General features: G+C 38.1%; 1 protein-coding gene and 1 pseudogene across 8 annotated transcripts in view; one reads left to right on the plus strand and one right to left on the minus strand.

The window, feature by feature from the left end:
- The window catches only part of LDLRAD4 (low density lipoprotein receptor class A domain containing 4), a 587,101-nt gene that overhangs the window by 408,163 nt on the left and 156,591 nt on the right, over nucleotides 1-22,347 (minus strand). Inside the window, exon 1 of one of the 8 annotated variants that reach the window (XM_072604177.1) lies at nucleotides 21-10,697. The exons of the other annotated variants lie outside the window; for them this stretch is intronic. The gene's annotated coding sequence lies outside the window, so the exon portion shown is untranslated. Of the gene's footprint in view, nucleotides 1-20; nucleotides 10,698-22,347 lie in introns of those variants that run through there. 8 annotated transcript variants of the gene reach the window in all.
- LOC140502449 (AP-3 complex subunit sigma-1 pseudogene) lies at nucleotides 2,420-2,959 on the plus strand (annotated as a pseudogene).

Below are 22,347 nucleotides of genomic sequence, written 5' to 3' on the forward strand. Positions count from 1 at the left end.
TAATCATTCTCTAGACTCACCTTTGTGCATTTCAGGAGGAAAATTAACGCAAAAGCAAAGCACAAATTTGAAATATCATCACCTTGTACTGCTTTCCCTTATTCCCGAACAACTTGACCCAGCAAAAATAAAAACCACACGAACCAGAATTCCATAGGCAGGCTCGTATGTTCAGTCACTGCATGATTCAATTCTGACCCTGTAGTAAGAGAACTCATTTTAATGCTGGCAATTAAGCTCTCGTACAAGGGAGGCAATCACCAGAAGACTCTGGGAACAAATCGATATTCTTCACAGAAATAAAGACGGAGAATTTGAAATGGTCTAATTTCATTTTCACCAGAACCTTATCTCCACTAAGTCAACACATGTGTGATCATAACCTTTATCCTCTCAGAAGCAATCACAACCAATACAGCCATGAGCCCCAAGGAGAGAACAGCAATGGGACAGAGTTGAAATTCCGCAGTCAGATTCAGCAGCAGCAGCTCCGGTGGCAGAGGCCTCTCTCATTCTCACACTGCAACTATTGGAATGAGAGGAGAGGAGTAAAGGAAGGAGATCTGACGTCATCCTTCCAGGCCAAGCTAGATGCCCTCTTAAATAAAGATAAACTAGAGAAACCCATTAACTCCTCATCAAAGTTAAACTTGAGAAACTCATGAACTTATCATCAAAAACTTTCAGGAAAAGGCCCAGATGGATGGTTCTGTAGACAACAATGCAAAAAGTTGGACAAGTGACTTTATCTCTCTCTCAAAGCCTAGGTTTCCTCATATTCAACAGAAGGAAGCTGGATTAGATGAACTCTTCTTAGCTGCCTTCCTTACTGCTCTAAAAGTTTATGACTCTGTGATTATAATTGAGACTCTAGAAAGAATGGAAGAAGGTATTAAATATTAACAACATTCAGAGAAGTTAAAAGGAAGTGGTCTAATGTCATCAGGTTGACTTATCTGCTTCCAGTTTATTTTTTGATACCAACACTATTAAAGTAAAAGAGAAAGCCATGAGCCTTTAGGAGATCCTGGGTGACTAGATAATAAAAGACTATGTTTATAGAGTGCTTTAAGGTTGATCATCACAACAACTCTGTGAAGCAGGTACTCATTTTTATTCTCCGATTCAAAGATGAGGAAACTGAGGCAAAGAAAGGCTTAAGTAATTTGCTCAGGATAACACAACTAGAGAATGTCCAAATAAGTCTTCCCTACCCCAAGTCTAGAGTTCTAGTCAAAATGCCACATTCCTTCTTATTGCATCAGGGGTGTCGTATTTTCTACTTTTATCAGGGACTCCCTTTGATTTCAACTGACCCTATGGCAAGTAACTCAGAAAATAGCTTCTTCTCTTGGAGACTCTATCGTAACTCCTAACTATCTCAGTCCCTTTGAAAGGTTAGCTAGAACTATTTCAAAGGATGATGACAAAGAGTAATGACTTACCCTGATAGACATAATCCAAGAGAACAGCAACACAGCCAAATATGAGTTTGCCTCCCCTACATGCTCATCTCAGAACCTGCCAAGCCTTCTCTGCTTTCATCTTCCTCTCTCCACTTCCGCATCCATTTTTCCCCAGCGTTTCTATGTCTTACTGTTCTTAACACCTCTGCATACAGATGTGTAGCATTTTGGCGGACAGGGCAACATTATCATTATTATCATCATCATAACTCCTGACTTGACAATTTATTAACAATAATACTTCATATTATATAGTGCTTTATAGCTTTCAAAGTACCTTCTTCCTCATGCATCAGGAGTGGGAAATCTGCAGCCTCGAGGCCACATGTGGTCTTCTAGGTCCCTGGGTGCAGCCTTTTGATTGAGTCCAAGTTTTACAGAACAAATCCTTTTATTAAGGGGATTTGTTCTGTGAAGTTTGGATTCAGTCAAAGGGCTGCACTTGAGGACCTAGAGGGCCACATGTGGCCTTGAGGCTGCAGGTCCCCCATCCTTGTCATACGTTATCTTGGTTTATCTTGAGAACAATTCTGTGAGGTATTTAGGAGCTCCAGGTTTAAGTAGCTTGCCCACCTACAGCTGGTAAGCAGTGAAGCCAGGATAGAACTGAGGTTCTATTGACACAGAGTCCTTTATTCTTTCTAATAAGCTAGACTACTAGATTTGTGTAAAGAAGCCCCTCTGGTAAATGAGACCAATTCTAAGTATAGCCACAGCCTTCACAGAAGTCTTCAGACTACCTGAAGGGAAGGATCTTTTATCAAATTAATAGAAGTCCATCTCTTAGACACATTAGAGGCTTGAGCCTCCACAAAGAGTGGAAAGGTTGCTCTTTGGGGTCATGTGCATAGATAAAGGGAAATACCTGAAGCAGAAAGGCTGATCTGGCTTCCCATTATACCACAATTCTATCACTTAGACACACCATGCCACCTCTAGCCCTTAGCTCCACCATGATCAAAGCAATTTTCATCTTCAACAATCATGAGGAACTCCAGCTCTCCAATTTTACCAGCCCTATACTGAAGACACACAGCAACAAATAACTAAGGAAACTTTCCATTTGTCATTAAAAAAAATAAAAATGCTTGTTATTTTCTAGAAAAAAGGCCTGCTAATAGGTGGATCTGACAACAAACTGATTTACATACATTTTGCCATATTATGTTTTTGTCTTCAAAAAGTAAATTTGGTGTGTTAGTATTTATGAGAACACTAGATAAGTGTTTTGAAAATGTCTGTGAACAGAAGTTAGTTTTCCATATACAATATTCTGGTAAAAATGGTGATGGTAGCAATGGTTTGAGAGGCAAACGAATGAAATTGTAACTCAAGTTGATGCACAAAATAAGCTTGAGAAACCCAAGGCTTGTTTAGCAGGAGTTCCAGTTCATACAGTATCAGTAGTCAAAAATATGAATCTTCCTGAGATTTCAAGAAATATTAACACTGGTGACATCAATATAGAAGTGCCAAACCTATTCCCTCTTTAGTTAAAAAGCTATTTCCAGGTAAAAATCTGGGGGAAGAAAAGTCATCTAGATTTCCATGCAATTGTTTACCCCTCTCCCCAAAAAAAAGAAAAAGAAGAGGAATCTTCTCACCTTTTGTGGCTGTATTGATTTAAGAAAGGGTATTGCATAAAACTGTGTATAAAATCAGTATATTAAGATGAAAATTATTTGTCTTATTCAGTGATATTTTTAAGGAAAATGGATACTCCCCACACAATTTATTTTCCCTAAAGCACATTCTTATGTCATAAGGTAGGCTGTCTTGGCTGCTACAGTATTTAGAAAATATATTTAAAGTATTCCTTTGTTATGTACAATCCAAAATACGGACTGTTTTGTATATCCCATGGAATTCTATGAATGCAGTATTCCTTAGCTCTTTCTGCCATTTGTCATAATTATTTAAGAGCTATGCATGTGTGTTGCATGAAAATAAGGGGAAAAAACCCTCCAAATTAAATAGATTTCTAAAGAAAAAAGTTGTATGAGTATATAGTACAGCGGTCTAGTATGTCCAGAAGAAATTGGTTTGGAGTTGGGTATTTTTGAGATACTGAATCGTCACCAGCACAGGGCAAAAGATGACCAGCATCACCGTGTCAACAAGACCACAATAAGTCTTTCATTCCTTTCACTCCTCCCCTTATTTGACCCGGATCAGGCTACGTGCCCCCACTGTACTGTTTTCTTCAACCTCTCCATGGGTGGCACCATGAGGAAGGCTGGCCAATAGAGGCAGCCTAAAAACACCCATAGAACAGGGTGTCAGAACAGGAGGAGTCAGTGAACATTAATGACAGGTTCCATGGTGAAACAGGGTCTACTTTCATTCCCTCATTTAGTAATACTGACAGCACACTTTTAATCCCTAGCCTTTGGGGTTAGCCACATTCCTCTTCAGTCCGTTTCAATATTACAGTTCCTTATTACTATACCTCTTCTTATGAGAAAAGGGATTTGCTGGGTGACAAACACCTCTATAGATGAAATTTCTTAGAGGGAAAAGGGGAAAATAAAACCATTTTTTTCTTGTAAGTTTTTTCCTGTGAATCGATTAAAAAAAAGTTTCGTTTACACACTAAGAAATAGCACTTTTGCTGTATTCTAAATAAAAAGCATTAGAACAATTTAATATATCACAATTTTTATGAAAAAGTTTATTGATTAAATTCTATTTTAGAAATTTGTTATAAAGATCAAAATCTATTCGAAAACACTGATAATAAAAATACCAACTAATTTCAAGTAAAAGGCATTTATTTAATGCTAACCACATGAAAGGCTCCAAGTTCAGGGCAAGGCATACAAAGAAAAATGCAGTAAGCTCACAAGTTTACATTTTAATGGGGGAATGCATCACATACGCAGACAAGCAAATACAAAGAAATTTCAGGAGGAAGGGAGGACTTAGATCTAAGGAGACAGGCAAAGGCTCTCCTTGGAGCAAAGGGAATGGCACCAGGAATAAGCCCTGAAGAAAGGAAGGGATCCTACAAGGCAGACGTAAGAAAGGAGGCCATGCCAGGCCAGCGTGAAAGGATGGAGATAGGAAAATGGGGCTGGCCATAGTAAAGAGAAAAGCCATCTCTTCCCTAGATATCAGAGCAAGGATGAGAGAATGAAGAATAATGCTGATGAGTTTTGAGTTATGGAGTAGGAGGATAGCCTCCTTTGCTCGGTCAAGCAGAGGACAATGTCCTTTGCAGAGAGGGAAGTAGGAAGGAGGTTGCAGGGGAAAAGAGAATGTGTGAATTAGCTGCTCTGATCGACAAAGTTTAGCGAGGGTGGTATTTTTTTGGTAGCAGAATAAAGTTTCTTGTTCTTAAAAAAAAAAGCAGTTTCAAATCTGACCTAATTGGACTGATATGGAAAGTTACTCTCATAGAATACAGAAAGAGTGCTAAATTTAGGTCAGGAAAACCGGGTTCAGATCCCAGCTAAGCCATTTCCAACATTTGTGAAGTTGGTGACATCTTAGCCTCTCTGGGTTTTGGTTTTCCAGGGCTCCATAAAATAAGAGAGCCAGATTAGATGGCATCTAAGGTCCTTTCAAATTTAAAGCTAGGATTCTGTGATGCCCTGCTGAATGCTCATTAATAATTTTTTTAATTGAGCTGGAAGTCTCAGTTCTATACCACCTACACAGATGATACACAATCAATACAAATTAGCAAATCTATAGGCAACATCAGGAAAGCCAAAGAGAATGTGCAGGGAGAAATTTTATTACATGGGAAAGGCAGGAGAGTTCAAGGATTAACACAGAAGGGCAAAGGATGGATTCTGGTTATCAACCATTCATTCTGTATCTATTTAAAGGCTACTCCTCGGGTCCTTCTATCGCCTTGTTAGTCAGGCCTTTGTTAACATTTAGCTGAGCTATCACAACAGCTGCAGAACAAGTCATATTGCCTCTGTGTGTACTCACCTCCAATTCATTCTGCTGTTTTTTCAGTCATTCAGTTGTGTACAGCTCTTCCTAATGCCATAGACCATAGCACACTAATACTGTCCATGGGGTTTTCTTGGCAAAGATACTGGAGTGTTTTGCCATTTCCTTCTCCGGTGGATTAAGGGAAATGAAGGCCTGGTGTCTAGTTAAGTGTCTGAGGCCCTATCTGAACTCAGATCTTCCTCATTTCTCAGTGCTCTAAACACTGAGCCACCTAACTGACTCCCCAATTCATTCTTCACAGTTTTAAAATAACCTTTTCCTTTATCCACACACCCACTCAAAAATACTCAGTGGCTCCCCATTTTCTCTTAGCAAAGCTCAAACAGAAGGCCCTCCACAATCTGACACCACCATATCTTCCCAATGCAACTTCTTACTCAACCCATCCACATTCTCTATACTCAAGACAAACTGGACTATTTGAAGTTCCCTGAACATATCCTTTAACTTTCCACCTGTGTGGAAAATAGTGCTTACACTATTCTTAGGGCTTGGAACCTTCTTTTTTCTCTTCTCTACCTATTTTATTGCCACCTATCCTTTAAAACACAATTTCAATGCTACTTCCTATAAGAAACCTTCTTGATTCCTGCCCCAACCAGGTGTAACACTAATTAAAGAGCTAAAGATCTTCCCTACCCATTGATGAGTTTGCCCGTTAAAGGAAGCTTGATAAGGGGAGGCCCACACCTTTTGTTAATTTCTAATACCCTGGTTCTCAAGGGTTGTTAGGCCATCAAGCTCTGAAAAGTATAACTACTCTGAGGTGAGGCTTTACTTTGGGGCTTACTCATTGGAAGCGTTTGTTTGGCCAGATGAGACACTGGGTAGCCACTAAGGAGCCCTCTGACTTTGAAAACTCAGATACTGGTGCTTCTCTCTCTGGTAACTATGTAGGTGTGGTCAGACAGCAGGATCTGCCTATTGATCTGTGATGCATGTATTGCTTATGGTCAGACAGTTGGAAGCCCTGTCTGTTGACTATTATTTCTTTGCATTTTCTCTGAAGTTCAGGGTGCTGACGTTTTCCCCCTGAATTAAGTGAATGATATATGTGCTTGATTAAAGTGATAGCTGACCCCTCAAAAGTTGCTTTCCTTTTAGAAAAGCAGATCTAAGAACCTGCACAACAGGCCCTCTTATGCATGCCGGGGGAACTTACTGTTACACCAGGCAATAATATTTTTCACTGAGACTAGACCAAACACTTTCTTTATAACTCTTCTGATGTTCTTTCAATCCAATCCAATAAACATTTCTTAAATGCCCACTATATGCCAGGCACTGAGGTAAGAACTAGTTATACAACTGATAAAAACAGCCCCTGCCCTAAAGGAGGTTACAATCTAATGGGGCAAGGGGGAGGGGGGGTGACCAACACAAAAAAAGGAAAGAGGGGATCCATATTGGAATGGGGTACACGAGGAGTAAGTGACATTAGCATTTTCAATCAGGTTCAAATCTAGAGCTTCTTCAATTGCATCAGACTCCTCACTAAATGTATGTAAAACGGATGAATTGTTTCATGTGCCTGAGTCACGAGGAGAAGAAAGTGAGGCTGGTGACCATGCACAGCCCTCTCTCACTCAAATCAAAGTCAACTGCAAGTCACATCATCTTGATGTCATGGTCATCTTTGAGAACAAAGAACAAACACAACAGCCTGAGTCAGGCAAGCCTATAAAGGACACACAAATAAAAATGTGAAATACTGTAATTTAGCTTTCCTTACCTTTCTCTCTGAAACCTGAATTCCTACCCCACACCTCCCCACTCTATCCTGCGTCTGAAAATGCAATAAACAAACAATACTGAAGCATCCTGGTCCTACCCATCTTACTGAATTCTACCAGGAAGAACTCTGAAATCAGTGCACTAAATTCACATTGTTCATATGCTAATGACGTGAAATAGATGGAAAGCAAAAGTTGGGGTGGAGAGATCATGGAGTGAAAAATATGAAACAACTAAGAATTAGGATTAAAGTAGAAGAGAAAGGAATCTTCTCACATGCATAATGGAGGATAAAAATCAAGACAGTGATTTTCATAGAGAATTGCTGAAGTTTGGTGTATAAATATGGAAAAGTAATCCAGTGACTGAATGATTTCACTTTAGAGTTGTTAGAGGATGAAATTTTCTCTGATGCCAATTAATCTTTTCTATGATTCATGAAGGGCCTTTAAAGGAAATGACAACTGTAGAGGGAAAAAAAAAATTTTATGAACTTCTATGAATGCAGCGAGTTCAGACTTCCTGCTTTCCTCACAAATTTAGATGTTTAAATTTTTACATTTCCTTATACTCATTCTTATTATGTTGAAACATATTAACATTTTAACAACCTAATTCTGTCAACTGTAAAAGTTTGTGGGTAAGATTAGTAAGCAGAGGGTACAGAGGGAGTCACTAAGAGAGGCTAATGTCATAGTCATAAAGAACCGCTTAACAGTTGGGAGAGAGCATTAGGCAATGGAAGAGGGAATAATTAAATAGCCATTAAGTAACTGGATAAAAATCTGACTAGAATAATCCATACAAAGTAGTTATTAAGCCTAGAAAAAAGAATTACTGCTTCTCAACAAAGTGAAGTCACAAAGCAACAATTCTCAGAACGAAGGTAAAAGATATGTCAAATCGTGATGTGGGGAACTTAGGTTGTGTAAAATCTTTCCCACATCTAAATTCTTAGACCTGCAAGAACTGAAAATTAAACAATTACTCAAGGATTGGCGGAAGTCAAGAACCTCTATAGCTCTCTGCTGTCTCTAGGATAAGAAGCTATCTCCTTAAGAACTACAAATATGAGATACTTTCAAGTCAATTAGGGCTTGATTGCTGACTTCATAAGCATATATATGGGGTAAGTACACATAGAATGACAAAATTTATAAAGGAAAATGATGAAACAAATAGGTAGAAAATTAAATACCTTGAATTGGACTTTCCATCAAAGACTCATTCTGGCTCACTGAATTACTTAATTCTCTTTATGCCTGCACATTTATATTCCTATCTAATAACTGAAGAAATATGGACAATATAAAATGGCAGAAAATAAATATTTCCTTGGAGAGCACCACTCTTCTAACCACTCAGATTCATGATCTTAAGTCATCTTTGATTCTTCCCTTCTTCTTAGTTTCCATAATTGAATAGCTGCCAAATTTTGTTCATTTGACCTCCACAACATCTTTTGCCTCCATCCCCTTCTTTCTACTCTGCTCCACCATTCTTCAGGTCCTCTTCCCCTTATCACCTGTACTATTACAGCAACCTACTAATTGATCTTTCTGTCTTGAGTGTCTCCCCCTCTCATGGTATTCTCCTCCACAACCCATCCTTTACATAGCTGCCCAAATAAGTCTTTCTAAAATATAGGTCTGACCATAACACTCCAGATCAAAAACTCAGTTGCTCCCCATTTCTTCTAAAAACAAGAACCAACTCCTTAGCCTAGTATTCAACTATCTCCCATAATATGCCTCTCAATGACCATTTCAGCTTTCTTTCATACTCTACATTCCAGCCAAAATAAACAGCTACCTTTATCCCAGCATCATGCATTCAAACAGGTCATCTCCCATATTGAGACTGCATTCCCTCCTCATATCTATTAATATCATTCTCTTTTTTTGAAAGGCTCAGCACACCAACCACTTCTTTAGGGGATGCTTTCCTAAACCTTCCAACCCCCAAATTAAAGTGTCTTCTCCTTCCTCAAAATTCTCCTAAAGTGCTTTTCTGAATCTTCCCTTTACCTTCATTAAGTCCCACTTTGTAATATACTTATCTACATATAAATCTTACAACTTTGAACCCAGTTGGATAGAGGGCCCTGAAAGGAAGGGATTTGTGTCATGTTTTACCTTTGTATACCTATTAGTAAATACTTAGTAAATATTTCTTGAATGAATTAATGCAAGAATAATTTCTTTTTATCTTCAGAATATGTACCTATACTTAGATTGTAATCTATTTGGGGAAAAAAAATGAAAGCACAGTATGAGGCAATGTGGTAGAGTACAATTGAGGCATAGTATAATAACTGGATTTGGAATCAGATACCCTGTTCAAATCCTATTTCTGCTTCTTACAATCTGTGTGACCTTGGGCAAGTCACTTTACCCTTGGGGTCTAGATTTCCTCATCTGCAAAATTAAGGTGCTGGACTAGGTGATCTATAAGGTCCCTTCCAGCTCTGAACTTTACAATCCAGTAATCTATCTTACGGAGAATTATAGAATTATCAACTGCCAACATCTTGCTCTAGCCAACAGTGAAGTAGATCTGAAATAGCCAGGGTAGATGTCTAGATCAGACATGAAGGACACTTTGATCTGGTGAGAGCTAAGTACAGTGGGTTGGATGAGTTTGCATTCTCAATTTAAGACAACTCAGTCTCAGGGTTAGAGTTCTAAAGTTTTGCTGTTAATTACTTCCTGGACTTTGGTCAACATATACAGAGGTCCAGGGTACTCTTTTAGGTGGGGGAAAGGGAATAGGAACATGGCCAAAACAGGGAAGACAGTAAGATGACCAAAGTGGAGAACTAGATGGGAGATGAAGCATGATCTGATATGGTACTGCTAGAGATAACGAACTAGGTAAGTTGGTACTCAGGAAAGTTCAGCTCCAGGTGTGAGGGATGATGCTAGTCATTCTTGTTCTATAGACCATAATATGTAAATATAGAAGTTAATAACTAGATTTAAGAATAATTTATCACCCTACCATCAAATCATTCTCTCAAGATAACAACAGATATACAAGATGCTACTGATTGCTTCAGATCTGAAATTTTTCTCTTCTATAAATCAGTTCAATCTCTTCTGCAGTCTACGTGTACACATCAAAAGTGGTTGTGTAGAACCAGGAGAACACTGTCCATGGTAACAGCAACAATGCGTGATGATCAACTACGACTGACTTAGCTCTTCTCAGCAATACAGTGATCCAAGACAGTTCCAAAAGACTCATGACAGAAAATGCTATTCACATCCAGAGAAAGAACTATGGAGTCTGAATGCAGATCAAAGCATACTATTTTCACTGTTTTTTGGTTTTTTTGTGGCTTTTTCCTTTTTTCTGTTTCTTCTTTCACAATATGACTAATGTGGAAATATGCTTACATGATTACATTTGTATAACCTATATCAGATTGCTTGCCATCTTGGGGAGGGGGGATGAGAGGGAGGGAGAAAAAATTTGGAACTCAAAATCTTACAAAAAATGAATGTTGAAGACTATCTTTACATGTAATTGGAAAAAATAAAATACTATTTACCAAAAAAAAAAAAAAACCCAAAGTGGATGCATAGTAAAAACCATACATATGTAAGAATCATAGATACAATATTAAATTTAGCCACATAAAAACTAAGGAACAAAAAGTAGGAAAGTTATAAAGAGAATTATAAAGAGTCTGCCTTGATATTGTGAGCACTGGTTTTTAATTGCTAAGTTCAGGATTCAGGGGTCTGCAGCTCATGTTCATGATAGTTTCTTGTACTGTACAATTGTGATCATTTTTTTGCACAAGATATTTTAAAGAGAATTCTTGTTCATATCTGAGGTCTCTTCCAACTTCAACATTCTATGAAACTGTGACTCTATGAAACTGAATAAACTAACCATAAGACAATGATTTCTGTTGTCACCTGTGTGATGCTTCTCTTGTCCCTTCCTACACAGGTGGAAGTTGGCAAGTTCAGTGTTAAGAAAAAAAGCTGCTTTTTCTTTGTTTTTCAAATACCCTTCATATTTGACCTACAAGTAGATTAAATTGCCAACACACCATTTGCTAAAAATCTACTGGGGCTTTGGACATAGGCATGTTTGATATGTAAAATGAGCATTCTTTTTCACTCAATTGTCATTTAAAAAAATAAAAATAGAATTCTATCAGAAGCACTGTTGAAAAGGATACACTTATACAAGACACATTATACATGTTAATATTTTTCTCACTAATTCTTAACTATTTACTCTTTTGATCTGAGAAGAATACATCTTTAAATCCACCTTGAATTTCTCGCGTAGGCTCAGACCCTTTTCAGGACTCTAGTGCTTCAGACTAGCTTAGCATCAAAAGCCCTAAAAAAACTTATCAGCTTTCTTGTTATTGTAGGATTTCTTTACTTCAATCACACGTAACCTATTTACCCCACTTGGGTCTTCTGGATGTCCTTGATTTATTTCACCATAGCCCTCACTTATTTTTCCCTTTCCTCCTCTCATTTAGCTGCTAAAGACAGTAAGAAATAATCCTGTTCCCACACAGGAATAGTGAAGCTGGACTACCAGAATTCTCTTCAGTTTTCACACTCATTCTCACAGCATTCTCACAGCTAGGTGGGTGAAGTACAGTAGTCATCTGTAGACAATCATTCTTTAGCAACCCCTGCTACATACAACACAGCAAGCAAGACTATTGAACTCTACCCAATAAACATGGACATAGACATTTTTTTCTAGTTACAAGCTGCCTTCTTTCAAAGTCAGTACATCTCTTTCCAAACTGCAAATCTAAGCTCTTATGGGAACATAATTTTTAAAAACACTATTTACAGAAACTTAAAGAATCTTAGCTATAAGATGGTTTCACTCATGTTTAGTTACCAGATATTTCAGGTTATTACCTCAAATATTTCCACTCAAACTCTCTTTAAATCTCAGTTTCTTTATTTGTAAACTCAATCAACATTCATGAAGGGCCTTTTATGTGCCAGGCACAGTGCTAAATGGGGATAATGAAGCTGAGAATAACCAATGAGCTATTACAAAACACATTAAAAACAATAGTAATAGCTAGCATTCATATATCACTTTAAAGTTTTCAAAACACTTTATCAATTTTCTCTCATTGCATCCTTACAACAAAACTAGGTGATAGGTGCTATTATTTATCCCCACTTTACAGATGAGGAAACAGGGTAAGTGGCTTGTCCAAAGTCATTTAACTACAAAGTATCTGAGGCTGGATTTGAACTCAGGTTTTCCTGACTCCAGGGAATTTTTTGAAGAATAACAAGCCTGGGAGTATATTTTAAATTTAATCAATGGATAAATTTACAAATCAGGCAACTTGACCCCTTGCTATTTTTTCCCTTATAATACTCTGAGTTAACTAAGAATTGTAGCAAATATTGATTCTTCTTATTAATTCACAGGCTTTCCTCTTTAAAAGCCTAGATACTTTACACAGTGGAATAATAGGCAGTATATATGGGCTACATTCAAGGTTACGTCTAAGTTCTTGTATCAATAAAGTCATCGATTTGCAAATAGTAAGATTTACTGGTAGGCTGGATGATTCATAAATAAAATGCTATTTGAAATTTTCAAGTGCAAAAATTCATCCAGAAAAAGGGGCTAGGGTGAGAGAATGAAAGGGTAGAAGAAAAGACCAAAGAAGTTGTGCTGAGTGCCATGTAGCTTCTACAGCCAATGGTTAACTCCAAGGTGACTTCACTTAGTCAGTTTAATAGCAGTGTATTTTTAAACCCAGTCCCTTCCCTATACAACTCCACTTCATCTCACCCCAGTGCCATGTAGGCTGGAACTCAAAGTAGATGCAATATTAACCTTAGACAGATCAATCAAATCAACAAGCAATTATTAAGGGCTTACTATGTACCAAGCACCGTACTAGGTGCTAAACGTTATCTCAGGGAGCATCCGCTCTACCCCAGACCTCAGAATCCCCTCTAGAACATCTCAACAAGTACTTATCTAGCTTACAATTATAGACTTTTGCTATTTATAATTTTCATTTTCATTATTAATTTAACGATCATCAACAAACATTTTAATACACAAAGAACAAGAAAAATAAGATTGCATAAGAAACTACTATACAGCTTTAAATATATATGTATGTGTGTGTATATATATGTGTGTGTGTGCATGTGTGTGTGTGTATAATTTAACAAGGTGGTAAAAAGGGCTTTAGATCTAGGAAGATGAGTTCAAATCCAGCCTCAGACACATATTAGCTACGTCACGCTAGGAAGATCGCTTAATCTCCGTCTGCCTCAGTTTTCTCATCAGTATAACAGAGATAACGACAGCACCTATTTCCCAAGGTTGTTGGGAGGACAAAATGAGATATTTACAAAGTGCTTCGCAAACCTTTAAAGTGCTATATAAATGCTACCTATTTTCATTATTAAAGTCACTCTATTTGTCTCTTTCTGCACTTTTTGTTTTATTTTTGTTCTTTTTTTTTCAGTTCTGTCACCACTAACGTCACAGTATTGATTATAAAGCATACCAGCCATCTCTTAGCAGGGAAGTGGTAGACTGGAGGTGCAAGGTGAGGCATCAGTTTCATACATGGACAACGTGTTGATTTGTTTTACAAAAGACCACATTTGAATTCTTGAAAGCCCTAATGATTAGGAAATCTTTTGTCTTATATCAAGCCCAAAGCCTCCTATTTACAGCTTCCATCTACTGTTCTCAGTTCTGCCCTATGGGGCCAAATGGAACAAGTTTAATACTTCTGCCAAATGTACAAATATTTAAAGACAGCTCCACTCTTCAACTCTAGGTCATCTCTTCTCAAGGCCAAACATCTTTAGTGCTTTCAACTGATCTTTCTATGGAATTGCCTCAAAGTCCTTCACTATCCTGGTCACCCTCTTTTGAATAGGTTCTAACTAGTCAACATTGTTCAAATATATCACCTAGAACTGAACACAATATTCCAGATTGGTTTTCTGGAAATTACAATTCTTCAGTATTTGAATGATCTGTGGTCTCAATATGGACACTCTTTCCCACAGGACAAAGAGCAACCCAACCACATTTTCTTATTTTGTATGACTTTTGTCCTTATCTTCCTATAAATTCTTCACTGGTGGGGAGAGAGGAGGAGTTTTTACCTCATGCTTGGACCTTCCCTCAGATCTCTTGACATTTGAGGGAGATAAGTAGATCATAGTGGGTATTCATCCTTCACTCTAACCACATCACAGCTTTTAACCCAAATCACTCTGGCTTTCATTAAATGGCAAATAATCACTCCCAACCCAGGCTCATTGTTCTGGTTTTGATGGCTTAGAATGAGTGTAAATAAAGCACTTATTTTCAATTCTGGCCAGAAACTCTGAGAGTCTTCGCCTTCCAGACTGACATCTTTGCGATAGAAAATTGAGCCATCTTTTGTTTCAACTCTTACCTCACCTTTACTCATTGAATGGGCATGGCCTTAGACAAACTGAGACCTGGGAAAAACCAAGGTCACTCACTGCATCCTGGACCATCTCCAGTCTTCTTGGCCTTTGTCACGCCACTGGACTTCCTATGACTGGAGGATAATGACTTTGCACATATTTTCCTCACTCGAGTCCAATTCACATGCAAGTCAAGACATCACTCTCACGATGTCATTGGTCCTCTCCAAGAAAAGAGGATGAACATCGACAGCAAAGGAGCCTCACTTCCTTTCAGAGTCAAATTTCTGATTGTTGGAACATATATTAAAACTGAAAGGGACCTTAAGTGGTCAGCTAATTAACTCCCTCAATTTATGAATGAGCAAAACTATAGCCCAGAGAGGTCATGAGATCCTTTATGCTACTTCCATGCAATTTTTGGTTGTTATTATGTATGTTGTAGCAAACTCATTCCCACTAAAGGCCTCTCCATTTCCCTTTCAAATAATCTTCAACTTGCTCTTTAGAAACTGGTATTCCATGACTCACTGGCATACACAGTATCACTGGAAGAATAACGAAGTTGAAATAGATGAGCCTTAGTTTCAGCAAAAAGCTTGGAATCATTCAACCACAGTTTCCTAAAAGCAATTTAGCCTGGTTTTCTACTCCTACTCAATTCTGGGCCCCAGCTCATTTCTGTCCAAAATATATGTATTGGGAGATCAAATCTTTGGACTGTTCATTCAAGGGTGTAACATAATCTGGACAATGGGCATTTTTCATTCATTTGGTTTCTATTCTCTGTTTGGTTAGACTAAACTTCTTTTCTTTGTGATTACAGATATCATTGCCTAAGACAATATCCGTACCTCCTCCAGTTTTTGACTCTCATGTCACACTGCTGAATTACAATTCAGTAGAAACCTCCAAATCTTTTCCTCACAAACTATTGTCTAGGCACACATCTTCCCATTTAAAAATGAAGAAAAATGTGCTCCACACAATGATGGATTCCACAGCCAATTTAAAGTTCTGGTATAACCCACTATTGTGAATTATATTTATAGCACTTTCTCATATCTAGTGGCATAGAGAATGGAATGTTTTCTTTTTAAGGATCAATCAATCAACAAGCATGTATTAAGTGACTAATGTGTACGCCTGGCATTGCAGATACAAAGACAAAAATGAAACAGTCCTTGACCTCCAGAACTCATATTCTATCAAAGCGTTTTTTAGACCAGATGTTTTCTTCAATTTAACCTAACAAAATCAGTATTGCTAGAATAAGAAGAGAAACTTAACAAGTGGGAAATTATTTTTAAATGATACTTTATAAAAATTTACTACCTAAGAAACACAGGGAATTGACACATTAAGCATCATTTCCCTAATAGATAAGTAGTCAAAAGATATAAATAAACAATTTTCAGAAATAATTCAAACGTTCAACCCCCATATGAAAAAATACTGCAGATCACTAATAAAAACATAAGTAAAAATCAAAACAACTCTGTTTCTTTAACTTACACCCAGGAAACTGGCTACAATGATACAAAAGACAGAAAGAGAGAATTTCAGAGAGAAAAAACTCTAATAAATCCAAGCATTTTGGAACAATTTTGGAATAATGCAAAAAAAAAATCAGCAAATTGTTTTTACCTTTTGACCCCAGCAATCCTATTACTCACCCACTGAGGTTTGTGATTGGGGGAAAAAAAAGATCCCATATAAAACAAAATATTCACAGCAGCACTCTGTGGTGGAAAAAAAAAAACCTGGAAACTTGACAGTTAACCAGCAATTGGGAAATGGCTAAACAAATTGTGAGATATTAATATAATAGAAAATTATGGTGCCATAAGAAAGGACAAATATGAGGATTTCAGCGAATTGTGAAAATTCTTGAATAAAGCGATGCAAAGTGAAGAAAGCAAAACCAAGAAAACACACACAGCTGCTGCAACAATATCCCTGATAACAACACTAAAAAGCAGTTAACTCTGATGAATTGTAATCAACAATCTGATTTCTAGAGAACTGAGAAGGCAATATACTTCCTACCTCTCAGTAAAGAAATGGGTGTTATGAATGGGACACAGCACACTGCATCATCACAATCGCTGGCCCTGGACTAAGGTGACTCACTTGATTTAAATGGTTTTCCCTTTTACAGGAAAGGATTAATATCTGTGTGGGGGTCTGATGGAGAGAACAGTCTTGCCCACCAACTTATGAGAAAGTGAGTATGCTGTAAAGACAAAAAAGCAACAATAAAAATACTTTAAATTAGACCTCTAGGTGGTAAAGGAGACCTGAGTTCAAATCTCACCTCAGACACTTAACTTTCTGTATTACCCTGGGCAAATCAGCTTCAATTTCCTCATTTGCAGAATGAGGGTGAAAATAGCATCTACCTCCCAGGGCTGTTGTGAGTATTAAATGAGATAACATATAAATTGATTTATAAACCTTAACATGCTATATAAGGACTAATATTATAATTAAATAAATATCTTTTGCAGTTCGAGTACTATTGAAATGATCACTTATGAAACCATTCTCTCTTAACATATGGAGGAATTTTACACTACAGCATATACGCACCAAATATTTTCTAGTCTTTTCCCAATACTTCTCAGGTATATCTCATATGTAGGATATGACATTTTCCAACTCACAAACACACATACACACACACACTCCTCATTCCTTTTTCCAAGGTTAGATTACTTGCCTGGAGTCTTTCTCAAAGACAGACAGCAAGCTATAACTAGACTGCTGTGACCAGCCCATTAATATCTGCCACAGGAAGTAGGTTAGAGCTATAGAAAGCTATAGTAACGACCTTTAGTTGTAATTCAATGGATTGACTTTCCTCTCTAAAGCTTTAGAATTCCCGTTTACCCTGGATTCTAAATTCCATATAGATATCTAGAAGCAGCTGTCCTTTCAATCAATCAATCAATAAGCATTTATGAAGTACCTTCTACGTTTGCTCGGAACTTTGCTAAATACCACAGATTCAAGACCAAAAATGAGAACTGTCCCTGACCTCAAGGATCCTAATAGGGGAATACAACACACATAGGGGGATGGTGGCCAAGGAATGGAGTTTTGTTCTAGGTAGTCAGAGATATTGCTTAGTGGGACCAACAGAGCAGTGGCCAGTGCAGCACTTTTCAGTAGCAGTGGGACAGCAGATGAGCAGCAGGAGGCTTTTATTTCCTGGTGGGTGGCATGCGAAGCAGTCTGGGGTTGACATTTTGGCGAGCAGCTTTCATTCACTCATTCCCTCACCCACCTAAAAGGTGATTCTGTGTCACTCAGTATTTTCTCTGAGACTGCTGAAAGCCCTAGCTATATTCCACAGGTAGACCCACCATGGTGCTTTTAGGCTACTGGAATGACCAATACAATTTAGGGTTTCTTGGCATTGCCCTGGCTAGAGACTCTATCACAAAGAATCTTCTGTAGTCCCAGCCCTGCTGTGGACTAGCTGTGTGACCTTGGGAAATCATCTCATCAACCTAAATTTCATTCCCAAAAGAGGACTGAGGACAGCTATGCAGCAGGGCAACACAGTGGGTGGAGCACTGCCTCTAAAGTCAAGAGAACTTAAGTTCAAATCCAGCCTCAGATACTTTCTAGCTGTGTGACTGACCCTGGGAAACTCACTTTTAACCCCAAGTGCCTCCCCCCCAAAAAAAATCTATGAAAAAGAAAAAAAAAAGAGGGCTAGATTTGAAATTAGAAAACCCAAGTTCAAATCTCACCTCTACTACTTAGTATATGTTTACTCTTATGCATCACTTAACTACTGGGGTCTCACTTTCCTCAAATGTCAAATGAGGAGACTGGACTATATTACCACAAAGCTAAATCTATGATGCTATAGATGCCTATAAATTGAAGAAGTTGGACATCATGCCTAAGGTCTCTCCAGAACTCTGAAATTCCTAGGATTCTAGGACCTTAGGACAAGACAGTGCAGAGAATTTTCCAGAGTTTTAAATGAATTCTAAAAGTATTTTAGGGGAAAGAATCGAAGTGAAACTCTACAAGATCCTTAGTTAAACCAATTCAGAACAACTATGGGATCCAAGCTATTTTCAATGATCCAGACAACAACCCCTTCAGGTCAAGAACTGAAATGAGTACAAAGAATATAGACAAAGCTGATGTGAGCTTTCTAGGATTACCCAAAGATACCTTCATCCCAGAGTATCCTTAAGGACCTCTACTATTAGTATCTTTGTTTCTGCTGGAGAACAAGTCAAAGAAAACATCTTTCTCTCACAACTGTAGTGAGTGCTGGATCTGGACTCAGGAAGACATGAATTTGAATTTTCCCTCAGACATTTACTGTCTATGTGACCATTTCTCCTTCAATTTGTTTCCTCATCTGTAAAATGCAGAAAATAATAGCTGTACCTCATAGAGATGTTTATAAGGATCAAATGAGATAACATTTGTAAAGGACTTTGCAAACCTTTACATAAATGTTGCACAAATGTGTTGGATAAATGCTAGCTGCTATTATGAGTACCTAAAATCAGCTGGTTAATATCTTTGTTGCCTTTTGTATGACAGGCACCTTTGGAGGATGTTTTATGTATAAATTGTAAAAGAACCTCTGAACAACTCTAAAACCAAGCGACTACAGAAAAAAGCAATCAAAACATATTTCTTTATAATCCACTATGTGTCAAACACAGTGCAAAGAAGAGAGGAAGCTGAAAGGGAAAATATCCAAAAGTACAGAACACAAGGTTTGCCCTCAAGAGGCCTAAAACTTCAAAAATAACAATAATAATTGTAATAGAAAGAGCTTTATATGTGTGCCTCATTTGAGCCTCACAAAAACCCAGGGAGGTAGGAACTATCATTGTTATTTCGCAGATGAGGAAACTGTTTCCGAGTGACATGCTTAAAGTCACACAGCTACTAAGTGTCTACACAGTATAGTTAAGGATGCTAATATTACCATGCTCGATGTGTACTCATTTAAAATTCCCCTGAGTAAACATTTATTAAGCACCTACTATGTATACAAAAAGAGGGAATCTTATGGGGAGACATCATGCCAATACAAACACACACACACAGAGCAAACTATATACAGGATAAGTATGAAATAATTAGCAAAGGAAAAGCACTGAATTAAGGGGTTGACGAAGGCTTCCAGTAGGTGGGATTTTAGTTAGGGGCTTAAAGGAAGGCAGGAAGGTCAGTGGTTGGAGCAAAGGAGAAAGAGCATTCCAGGTTTGGGAGATAGCCAGAGAAAAGGGGAGAGATCATGAAGTGTCTTGTTTGGGGAAAAGTCGGAAGACCAGTGTCACTTAATCAAAGCGTGTATGTTGGGAAGTAAGGTCTGAGAAGACTGGAAATGTAGGATGGGTCTAGGTTATGAAGGGTTCTGAACTGCAAACAGAGCACCCAAGCCTGCAAAGAAATGGTCCCAGATGGTAAGAAGGGTTGGACAAAGAATATTTCCATGTGAACATCCAGAACACCCTCCCGCTGGTTACTTTACTTTCTCTCTAACAGTTCCTATACTTTAATTCCTTGCTTTCTGCCTACTTCCATTACCTGGAAAGAAACGGCCCTTCCCACCATGCTACATTCTGGCCAAACTGACCAACTTGCTCTCCCCTGAAATCAGTATTGCATCTTCTGTATTTATGGCAAAAATTTGTCTTGCATGCTTGGATTACCCTCCCTGCTATCATCACTTCTCAGAATCCTTAACTTCCTCCAAAGTTCAGCTCTTACTGGGAAGCCTTTCCTGATCATCTTACTTGCCAGCAGTTTATAATGTTATGTTTTCTATTTATAGAAATATATATTTTTCTATTTATATTTTTCTATTATGTTCTGTAACAGTTTATATGTTTTTCTTTATTTACCTTACAAATGTTGCAGACACCACACACTATCCAGCTCCTTCCTGGATACACAGAATAGAATGTAATCTCCCTGAGGGCACTGGAATATTTTTTATTTTGTCTTTTATCTCTACCTACTATAGGGTTGTGATCCTAGTAGGTGTTTAACGTTGTTGTTGAGTTTTTCAGTCATGTCCCACAGATCCCATTTGGGGCTTTCTTGGCAAAGATACTGGAGTCGTTTGCGATTTCCTTCCTCTGCTCATTTTACAGATGAGAAAACTGAGACAAACAGAAGTGACTTGCTCAGGGTCACAGCTAGTAAGGGTCTGAGGCCACATTTGAACTCAGGTCCTCCGGACCCCAAGGCCCACTCTATCCACTGTGTCACAAATGCTTGTTTCACTGATTTGAAATCCCCTTTGACAGTATCTAAAATTAATTACCTGTGTATACTTACGCAAGTTACTTGAGTTTTCAGTTACTTCATTTGTAAAGTGAAGAGGCTAGACTAGTTCCAAAAGTCTGCACTTTGTGACATTAATCTTACCTTTTGCAACTAAATCTTAATTTTAACTAGAGCTCAGAAATAAACATGTCTAAAATATTTCATACTCCACTCAGTCACTGTGAAATCAGACTATCAACCAAACAATCCTGAATACCTACAACTACAAACTGCTTTAGAGGCTGATTCATTGAGTGGCCCTGGGGGGTAGCAGTGGTGGGGTACTAAGGGATGAGGTAATGGGGGATCAGGTTGGGTAGTGCTACTCTGTGAAGTTTAAAATTAAGAAAGGAAACCTACCTAAGAAGGCACAGCAGTTGGGGCTATTTTAAGCCCCAGATGGTGCAAGGATCAGCTGGATTGATGCTTTGAGCCCCCTCTGGGAGGCATTTAAACTTTAAAGCCCCTCTTATCTGCCAGGTCATTAGATTAATAGCTCCTACATCAATCCTAACTACATAGCAGATAAGAAGGTCTTTAATGTTTAAATGCCACCTGCTAGCAGAGGCAGTTGTTAAAAACAACCAAGTTTTCTGGGAAATATGAGAAGGTAAAGAGAAGGAGCCATGAGGGGAAATGGTGGGTGGGTGAAGTGGGTTTTGTGGCAGGCATGGGGATTTTTAAAAAATGCATTTGCATGCCTGATCTGCATTTATGCATGACATGTGGAGGAGAAAAGAAGGGACTGAAAATGGGTGTGAGTCCAAAACTTCCTTCTGTCTAGTTGGGAAAGGCTTCTGGAAAAGACAGGCTATAATCTGGATAGTGAAAGATTCAGTTCTCCCTAGTAACCTTATTTACTGCCTGCAGAAACAAGTTACCTTCCAGGTTTGCTTCATCACTTCCCATTTCCTGATTCTCTATAACTCACTCACTTTAGTCCCCAGGCCAATAGTACTCTGGAGATATACAAATATACATACATACACACACACATGCATATATACATATGTGTGTATATATGTATGTGTGTATACATACTATCCTTACTGGTTTCCATCTCACCCTGGACCATTCTAGAACTACTGAGGACCTAACCTTGCTAATTGTTGCTTCTACTATTATTTCATAACAAAGAGAGTATCACTAAAACATTGCTAAATTGGATAAAAAGATAAACTGGAGTTGTCTGATATGTTCTAATAATGTTAATAATTGATAGTACTTTCCCACCAAATACCTCCAAATTCTTTGCTAGTACTATTCCATAAAGCACCCCAATAAGACAGGTCACTATGATTCTTTCATGGTCTGTCCCTGGAGCCTGGGAGATACTAAGATGTTAAACAGTACGCCCCCAAATTGCCATAAACCATATGAAGAGACCTATTTAGAATATTCCAATCCTTGCA

The sequence above is a fragment of the Notamacropus eugenii genome, chromosome 4 (genome assembly GCF_028372415.1).
Source record: "Notamacropus eugenii isolate mMacEug1 chromosome 4, mMacEug1.pri_v2, whole genome shotgun sequence".
Lineage (NCBI taxonomy): Eukaryota > Metazoa > Chordata > Mammalia > Diprotodontia > Macropodidae > Notamacropus > Notamacropus eugenii.